This window comes from Ambystoma mexicanum, chromosome 3p (genome assembly GCF_040938575.1).
Source record: "Ambystoma mexicanum isolate Mex_15411 chromosome 3p, UKY_AmexF1_1, whole genome shotgun sequence".
In the NCBI taxonomy this organism is placed as follows: domain Eukaryota; kingdom Metazoa; phylum Chordata; class Amphibia; order Caudata; family Ambystomatidae; genus Ambystoma; species Ambystoma mexicanum.
The window spans coordinates 795472013-795482394 of record NC_090925.1 but is presented as its reverse complement, the minus strand read 5'-3'; positions in this window follow the sequence as shown (position 1 = coordinate 795482394).

Below are 10382 nucleotides of genomic sequence, written 5' to 3'. Positions count from 1 at the left end.
GCCAGGGATCATTGTCATTAATTCTGAAAATATCTTTTTTGATCATTGTTTGAGGATCTAGGGTGACTGCTTTTTTTGGTGACGGTTGTTTTTTGTTGTTGTCGCTAATGATGGGACCAGTTCATTCTCGTTAGATGTTGTGGAGCTTGAATCTATTTCTTGATATTCCAGATTTTTCTGCAGCCTTGTGTATTGGAGGACTAGTGCTGTAGCAGCAGTTTTCTGACCTGGGCGTGAAAGGAGTGCTATTAATTGCTTTGCTATTTGAAAGTGGGAGGTCACTTTATTCCCTTAAGGCAGTGGTCTTCAAGCCTTTTTATGCTGAGCCCCACCCCAATGCTTATATTTTCTGTTAAAAACAGTCACCAAAATCCTTTAAGCCCCCACCACCGGGCATCCTTTGGGCCCCCTAGTTTGAAGAGCACTGCCTTGAGGCACCCTAGCTGTTCAGCATACGGATGCCCCCTTTACGTGGGTGGACTTCCCTTCCCTAGTTCCACACTGTTCTACTGATCTAGGGGATAAATGCTCCTACTGGCTGCCCCTCTCTGGCTTTAACACTGTTGTTGCTCTAATGCCCCCCAATGTTCCACAATAGGTCCATTCCTTCCTCGGATAGGTGAACCCGACCCTCTAAGTAATAGGCCATCTACATGTATCGGGCCGTGTTGCAAGTGTGAGAAACCATGTCTCCTGAAAATTTACCCATTGCTTGGTTTACTTTTTTTGCAGGATTTTTCCACTCTTCATAAGCGCTGCACTAGTTCAGCTGTAGTGCATCATTTATGGCACAGTAGCAATACGTATTGGGAGACTTCTGACCCTTCTGGAGGATAGTGCCTGGCTCATATTAGCAAAGGCTTGCCTGCTAAGGTGTAGTGTTTACTTTTTGTTCCCCTCAGTAAAGATCACTTTGTTAATGGGTTCTATCCCTGCATACCCTCCTATTTCGGCTCCCTATCATTTCCAGTACATGTTGCTGTTTGCAAGCTGGCACTCTCTATGGTTGATATTTACATTTAAGAAACTGAAACAGTTGCTTGTGTTTGTCTTTTAAGGGCCCACAAAAAATGACTGCAGCATTTTAGGTACAAGAGCTCTGCAATTTAAGAGCGTATTACCTCTCCAGAACACCCACCTCTAATTTTATTAGCGAGCAGATGCAACTAGTTGAAGTCACAATGGGTGAAAGTCTTGGAGGAAGTTACCAAGCACCAAGAGACGCTTCACTCACACATCTGGACACATCAGGCAGGAACATCCATAGCAAGCCCACTATGAATTAATGGTTTTGGGTACAGACGCGGTTCACAAATACATGGAGCATACAAAATTTCCTTAAAATTTCTTCTTTTAGGCAATAACCCAAATCATGGCACTCTTTAATGTGCTTTTCTTTGATTATGACAATTCTTTGTGTATTTGAAAGGATGGGGAATTTGAGCCTTTGGCAATTCCTGGTAAAGTTAATCGTTAATGGCCGACACAAGTGTCTTGATGAATGTAGAGGAGAAATGTGTGAAGAAAAATATTTAAAGGCAGTAGTGCTTTTCTAGTTCGCAGGTAAGCAATGTATTTTTTTTTGTTCATCTATCTGATGTTTGAGGGAGGAGGGTACATCTGATGTCCCTACGTGGAGCCATTCGCTCTTTTCACACATACAGATGAGTGCTGCACAATGCCCACGACTCTTTTCCAGCATCTCTTTCCTCTAGAGTAACTCTCAAAAGTATAGATGTTCTACATGATTTCTCTTATGTTATTGGCAAAGGGCTATGGGTTGAACACCCTCCGGGACCGTAGTCCAGGTCGGAGTATGTGTGCAGCTAGACTGAGTTGTGGGTAGCTGCATGGGGAGGGAGGGAACGCGCCAATGAGTGCAAAAATGAAACAAAGGGGACAGATAGGATCACGCTTAAGGGGCCTAAAATGACATTGACATGATGGGGGGGGGCGAGTGCCGCTGAGGGGGCACCACTGCACCCCGTGCGGCATGCCGGTTGGGTCAGAGAGGGGTCGGGCCAGAGTTCACTACCATTTACTTAATTTTTCAAGTATAATAACTAGGAGCTGTTGACGCTTAATATTGAAGGAGAAACTGGCAGGGTTTTTTTTACCCAATGTATATTTCATTTATAAAACTGTACACCCCAATCCACATGTATTATCAGTTATACACCACACATTTGTTATGGAGAGAACATCCAATCGAAATGTTATTTCAATCTAAAAATGAAATCTAGAGATCTGAATCAGATCCACCCATCAAAAAAGAACAATTAAATAAACATTCCCAAGCAAGCAATATACCATACCGTGCTGGTGGTAACCAGGCCAAACAATACAAAACCACAGACTCCAATGGAACATGTTTTAATAATTTTCCTAGATTCTCTGGCCGATTACACAAGGTTGTCTGCTTGGTATAAACAAGCCATTTGTACAGACATTAGAGTTTGAAATAAAATACCCTGATTAATATTTCTTTAGACATTTGTATAGCGCACCAAATCCAGAGGCATCTAGGCGCTTTAAGCTTAAGAAAGTAGTTACAACAATTACAAAGTGCACTAATGTCCAGGTACAGGTACACAAATTAGAAAGCCTGACCTCAAGTTGCAAAGCAGCTACATCAAAGCATGCAGTTACAAATGGTAAAGTCCAGGCCCATGCATTGGAAAGCCTGACGTCATGTTGCGAGGCGGCTACATCAAGGCATGCAGTTTCAAAAGGTCAAAGTACGATACACAGTGTACAAAGTAGTGTCCAGATACACACATTTGAGAACCGGCTACATCAGAACATGTGGTTAGAAGTATGCAGGGTACACTATTGTCCAGGTCTAGGGCATTGTTTAGGGGGGCCTAACCTAATGATATAGGGAAGCTAGATCAGGACATGTAATTACAGGTGGGGCATGGTGCAAGCTGCATAGTGCGGAGAGTCCAATCCAATAGATACATGTGGGTTGAACAGGTGTACAAAGCAGGCTGCAGAGGGGCAGAACTAATGGTTACAATATATTGTGTAGATGTGCAGCGCAGGCTACTATATGGCCAAAACCACAAGTCGGACGAGGTTTGAAAACAAGAGCAGCCGAGGTAGCAGGGTGACAAATCCGATAGTTATGACGTGGCTTAAGTATAAGTACCATGCAGGCTCGCAGAGGGACAAATGGAATGGATACGGGTGTATTATGCGCAAGTACAGTGTAGGCTGCGGGAATGTGTGGACCAACAGCTGCAGTGGAAGGAGTCTCGGTTGCAGAGTGTCAAGACAGAGGATCAGATGGATAGGGAACAAGAAGTGCGTTAGTTGCAGTGGATGATAAAGTGAGACATGCTCTTGTGATCATATTACTGAAGTAGAGGCCCAGAGTATATAGTTGGATACAGGTTTACCGGCTTAATGCAGGGAATGAGTCGACGTTAGCAGCCATGGCTGTCGGTAGGGAGGGCCACCAGAGCCCTCCAGGTCCCTGACAGGACCAGACAGGAAACTTCATGGACCTTGCGTGCAGGCCGGCACTCGCCTTTTGGCTCCAAAGCCAGCTGGATTTGAATACTTCGAGGTCCAATCAGATCTGCCTCCGTCCGGTCCGATAGCACAGCGAGTAGAGCGCTCGCTTTGACCTCTGTGAAGAGCCTGCTGATGCAGGTTTGAATCCCGGCAGGGCCAAACTCAGCCTTTCATCCTTCAGAGGTCAATAAATGAGCACCACACACGTGGGTAATAATAAGCAGCGCTCAAATACCTGAGGGTTTGTAGCGCTAAATAAATGCCAAATTATTATTATTAATGGGCCAGGACAACGTCTGACAATGGCAGCCATGGTGAAATAAGGCCTTGTTGAGCCCGAGGTGCCCCTCCATGCGGTCCTGGGGCTGCAGGCTGGTGGAGGGAGCTTGGCATCGATGTAGGTCAGGGAAGGAGCCCAGACAGGAATCTTCATGGCCCTTAAGTATAATACCAGATTGGCATTTGGACAAAAAATTACCTTTTGTCCCAGAAACAGACATATGGATCCTCCTGAAACTCCTGAAACAAAGCTGAACATTAGCAAACAACTTAAGCACAATTGTATACATCTTTCAATGTAATTGTCATTATCCCTAGAGTGCATCAGTGCAATATCTTTTGTAAACATTTCTTCGTACCAAAAAGCAAACGTGTGGCCAAACGTTTGAGCTGAAAATAAATATCCCTAAATCAAATGCTTTTTGCAAAACAATGACTATACACACGAACATATACAATACATGTTCTGAGGATGAAACTGTTCCTTCAAATGCAAGGTGAGAATTGCGATTGCATCCCATGCAGCGGTAGGCAACGGAAGACTATTGTGCTTGAAGATGTTTTGCTGTGACGGGTTAGGACCAAGAAGCTCCCTGCCGCAGCAAAAAACTTTGGAGCATCTGCCCTACAAATCCTTTCTGCATAATTTCATTGAAGCAAATGTCTGAATTACTTTTTCAAAGTCCACAGAGTCAGCCAGGTTCCTTTCAATAATTAGGAAGGCTACATTTGAAAGTCTCACTTCACCCATTGTTGACCGTAAGTAACTTTTGATCAACTTCAGCCTGCTACAACATTGTTCTGCAGTAGCACTACTTGCAGGCAAAGTGAGAAATATTCTGTACACTTTAGAAAGGTTTGGGTAAACAGCCTGCATATAGTTGGCTATCTAGAATGGCAGCACAAAATTTATTATTAACTTCTTGTTGACCGATATTTCCCCATATAGTGCACAAAAAGAATAATACTCTTCCACAGCGTCGGGCACAGAGACATCACCTGCATAAAATGTAGCTAACTCTTTCAATGCGTCAGAATTATCTGACCTAGTAAAATGGTTAGGAACCAGTGCTGAGAATGTATGCATAGTATTTCTAAAATCTTGAAACCTCACTGTCATCTGAGCAACAAAGGTATCAACAAGAACATAGAAGAATGCCTGCCTTGCAATCTAAAGGATTATCAGCAGCAGCTTCATCATGAAAGCCTTTCTTAGCCCTCTTCCGTTTTTTTTAAAGTGTGTTGATGTCCCACACTCTTCAGCCATGATTCCAGCATCTGTTTCAAACCGATCAAATATATCATCTGGCTCAAGCTTCTCTAGTTCCTTTCAGCATGTCACAACCACGTGTTCTGCAGTTAGTTCTATGCAAATGTGTTGACAGTGTATGCACCGTTTGCTGTACTTCGTGCCAAAAACATATTAAGAATTTATACTCTAAGGTTTCAGTTATGTTCCAGAGCCCCTGTGCATCCCCAAGTGCTTTTCAAATTGCATTTGGGATGCATCCACTGGATATTCATGCAATGCTATGCTGAATGCTACAATGTTTTGTTTCACATAATCTACTGCCCTTTTACGACTAGCCCTTTAGTGTTAAATAGCTTTTTATGTCAGGGCTGTTTCCTGTAGGTCATGCTCTGGTTCCTCTTCCTGCAGAACCTTCAAGTGAGCAGACTGCCACTAAAGAAAGTGTACACTCAAGTGTACCAAAAAATAACTTTCCTTTTATACATGACTGTGCAGCCTCAATCGGCGCAAGGTTTAAATTGTGTGCATAATAGTGAAATGTATGGCTCTTGGCAAGACTTCTTTCACAAGTGCTTGCAGTCCGGCAATACATCAGGAACCCGGTGCTTGCACTGTCATGCCCCTGCCCACGGATTAAGCAAACACCAAGTTGCGAGGAGGCTACCAGGGGGCGCAGGCAAGATGGCTGCCTGACTTCAAAGCTCTGCCCCCAGCCTTGGTATCAGTGAGGAGTTATTGTGATCAGCAACCTCTTACACGCTCACGGAACTGTAATCCGCACGTTGGAATGTGTAGTCACCTGGGTGGACTAAGAAAGCAGTCTCCGCGCTGCCCCGGTGCCTCAAACTCAACCTAGTGTATGTTGGAGTTGCTCTTGCCGGCCGTGCTCCACACAGGGAGCGGAAGTGGCGGGCTCATGGACCTGGATGGTGTGACTCCATGACCCAGACCCCAAGTGAGGTAGACCCCTGTGCGTGGCTGAGACTTGGGAGTACCAGCCCTGGCAGAGCGCTGGACCGACGGCGGATGAGGAGAGGAAGCCACCCCCTCACCCCCAGTGCTGAGAGCTGTTGCTGAGGCCGATGCGGGTGCGTGCCTTGCCCGATGTTGCCTACGGAGAGAGGGATAAACACGGTGACCCGAGGACGGGGACGGCAGGTGACACGCAGCAGGTGAGGAGGCAGAGGGGGCCCCAAGCCCTTGAGGGGGAGGTGAACGCAGAGCCAAGACACCCGTGAAATACATTGGAGAGCAGATGTGTGCCTTGGGAGACCCCGGGTGCCTGTCGCTGCTCGGCTGGGCAGAGAGGCTGACAGAGACCTCATAGGAGATTGCTCCTGCTCGACAGCATCCCCTGCATGTTTATTTGGGAAGGCAAAGGACCTTGGGGGCACCATCCTGTGGGAACAGCAGTGGAAAGAGGCCTAGAGCCCATAAAAAGGCAGCCACAGTAACCTGCCATAATTTACAAGCCAGATAGGAAAGTGAGACATAGACTGTTAGTGCCAGGTATCAAGCACCCACCCGGCGGCAGCCCCCAATCCCAGGAGAAAGACAGGGACTAGAGGAGCTCTTGAGGGTGGGGTAGGGAGACTTGGCAAAATGTCACTTTCATACCGAGGACACCACGATGGACGCCGGGAGTACGCCTCCTGTGCCAGTGAAGTTGGCCTACATAAAGGCAGACGTACAGACCATCCTGGAGGCAATTCGGGAGATTAGGACAGACATGGGGACGAGACTGCTGACCTGTCGGCTAAAGTGTCCACGCTGGAAGACAGAATGGATGGGGTTGAGGCTAATCAAACATCCACTGGGCTCTTGGAAACACAGATGGAGGCCCGTTTCATGGAAATGGAACACCATAAAGAGGAGCTATGCCTCAAGGTGGACTATATTGAAAATCATGAGAAGGAATAATCTCAGGATCTTTGGGCTGGTGGAGGGACAAGGTGCAGGACCTAATAAGGATGGTCCTTGTTGTAGAGGGAGGTGAAAGGGTTACGAAAGACAGAGTGCACCAGGCCCACGGTCGGTCCTAGCACGCATGCACTACTATGGTGACAAGGTGCAGGTCCTCAAAAAAGCAAAACATCAAAGGGAAATAAACTATGGTGACTACAAAGTGGTCATTTTTCAGGACCTCTCAGCCCACATGTTGCTGAGGCGAAAGAAGTGTGGGGCCCTCACTAAGTGGCTGCTGGAAAAGGGGGTTAAATGCTGCTGGGGCTACCCATTCACACTGGTATTCGAATGGGAGGGAGGGAGAGCCATCTTCTGGTGGCAGAAGTGGACATCCAGAGGATCACAAGGACTTGGTTGGCAGCCAGGAGGTTCCGTCATTGGGGCATGGTGGGCAGGGGAATCGGGGAGGTGGGGGCCTAAACTTCCCCCTAATTGGCTTAGGGAGATTAGAGCGGTAGAATTGCTTAACATGATACCCAGGGCAGGGGATGAGCCCCTGATGGTTCGTTGATCACCCCCATCATGACTGGGAGGTGGGGATGGACGCCTCAATCTAGGGGAGGGAAGGGAAGGGAAGGGAAGGGAAGGGAAGGGAAGGGAAGGGAAGGGAAGGGAAGGGAAGGGAAGGGAAGGGAAGGGAAGGGAAGGGAAGGGAAGGGAAGGGAAGGGAAGGGAAGGGAAGGGAAGGGAAGGGAAGGGAAGGGAAGGGAAGGGAAGGGAAGGGAAGGGAAGGGAAGGGAAGGGAAGGGAAGGGAAGGGAAGGGAAGGGAAGGGAAGGGAAGGGAAGGGAAGGGAAGGGAAGGGAAAGGGAAAGGGAAAGGGAAAGGGAAAGGGAAAGGGAAAGGGAAAGGGAAAGGAAAGACTAGGGATTCCATATATTGGGAAGGCCAAGGGCCTGGGCATAAGAGGAGTAATGGAAGAACGGTCAAAAGGGGGAATGGTTGGTATGCTGAATGTAAAGGGTTTGAATTCTCAAAACAAACAATCTCTCACCAGTAACCTGTTCCGTGAACAGAAACTGATGGTCCTCTTTCTGCAAGAAACACATTATCGACAAGTGGCGGAATCCTCAATAAAAGGCAAAGATATAGGTGGGAATTTTTGGGCTTCTCATAGAACCTCTAAGAAGGAAGGCGTGGGTATACTGCTTGGTAAATCATTCCATCTGAAGGAGATTGAGATTAGGAGGGGTTTTGGGGGGAGGTTTTTGGGTATAAAGGGTACATACGAGGGTGCGCAGATCAAGATGGCCACCCTATTTGCACCCAATGTCGGTCAGTTGGGGTTTCTACGACCTGTGTTTAGGGTGATGGATGGGTGGGCGGAAGGAGCTATGATGTTGGAGAGGGGCGATTTTAACCTGATATTGGACCCTCAGCTGGACTGGTGGTCAGCAAAGGGACTGGTGCCGAGAGGAATGACGAGAGACAACCTCTCACTGAAGGATCTTTTGCAGGGCCACTATTGGGTGGATGTGTGGTGTAGGTCCTGGTCAGGACTGGGGGGGTGGGGGTGGGGTTATACCTCCCCCCCACATAAGTCATACACAAGGAATTGCCTCCTACTGATTCTGAGGGAGCAGGAGGGTGAGGTCGGTGTCCCAAGGGTGGAAGCTATTACGTGGTCAGACCATGAACTTAAGATGTAATAACTTGTTGAGAGACCAGGTGTTCGAGGAATTTTTGGGGAAGGAGATACAGGTTTATTTTGAAACTAATGATAATGGGAAGATGGGTATGGCAACGGTATGGGAGGTGGCTAAGGCCACATTCTGGGGTTTGCTCATCGCAGAGGGAGCCCACAGGAAGCGTGATAAAGCGCTGATTGGAAGTAGGCTCCGAGAGGACTTGAGAGTACTGCGCCTGCAACTCAATCAATCAGAGAGCTTGACTGAGCGATATGAGGGACAAGAGTTTCATACGTTCCTAATTGGGGAAGTTGTTAAAAGAATGAGGTACACCCGACAGAGATACTATGAGGGGGGGGACACAGTGGGGACCCTTCTGGCAAACAGGGTTAGGGGTTGTAGAGTGCAAAGGAGGGTAGAGGGTGTCTGGGATGGAGGTGGGTGGGTGCAGAAGGGGGGGGGGGGCGGACATAGCGGGATGCTTTGCAAATTTTCACCAAGAATTATATGCCAGACTGGTGGAGGAATCATGGGAGGACATACATCAGTATTTGGCCGAACGAAACCTCCCCAAGCTTCCAGGGTTGGAAAGGGATGCCTTGGAGAGAAGGTGACTGGGGAGGAGGTGTTGGAAGCCATCAAGAGGTTGAGGGTAGGGAAGGCTTTGGGAGGGGATGGCTTCACGGCTGCTTTTTATAAGCAATATCAATCCCTAGTGGCGGAACCTTTGGCCCAGCCATTTAACTTAATAGGGGGACAGAACACGATACCACTGTCATTCCGCCAGGCTTTGATAGCTGCCATACCAAAACCAGGGAAGGACCTAGCTGATTGTGCCTGATATAGGTCTATTTCCCTCCTTAATGTGGACGCCAAGATTATTTGCCAGAATCATGGTGATGCGTCTGGAGACATATCTCCCCTGACTGATTCACCCAGATCAGGTGGGTTTTGTGTTAAATAGGCAAGGAGTGGACAGTATGTGAAAACTCCACGTCATGAGCTCGCAGGCGGTACAGAAGAAGGGGGTGCTCCTACTGTCCATTGACGCTGAGGAGTTTGACCGGGTAAGCAAGGCCTTTATGGGGAAAGTCTTTGCGTCTCTGGCAATGAGCCCCAGGTAGACGGATTGGATATCAGCCCTGTACGTAGAGTCCAATGCTAGGGTTGTGGTCAACATGAACGAATCGGGGCTCTTCCCTCTGCGGCGGGGTATGCGCCAGGGGTGTTCTTTGTCCCTGCTGATCTGTGCTTTAGTGATGGAGCCATGGGTGGCGTCAGTTACAGACAATGGGAAGATTAGAGGGGTTGAGGTGGACGGGATACACTGTAAATTGAGCCTTTTTGCGGCTGTTGCTCTACTCTATATCGCCGACCCATCACACGGTTCCTCATGTGTTGAAAAGTCTGGAGTACTATGGGAAGTTGTAAGGCTTTAAAGTGAACCTGGGGAAATCGGTGGCGTTTGCAATTGGGGGATTGTCAGATGAGGAGCGGGGACTATGTGGCTGGGTTGCCAATTAATGCACAGAAGGAGACGTTCTGCTATCTGGGGGTCCAGGTGACAACACCCTGGGGATCTTTTCCCCAGTAATTTCCTTCCGGTCCGGGCAGCCGTGAAGTGAGACATGGAGAGATGGGCAAGGTTGGGGCTGTCTTGGAAGGCGTGGCCCAATTCTATAAAGATGATAGTTCTCCCCAAATTCCAGTTCTTGTTTCAAATGCCGCCGGTACCCGTAC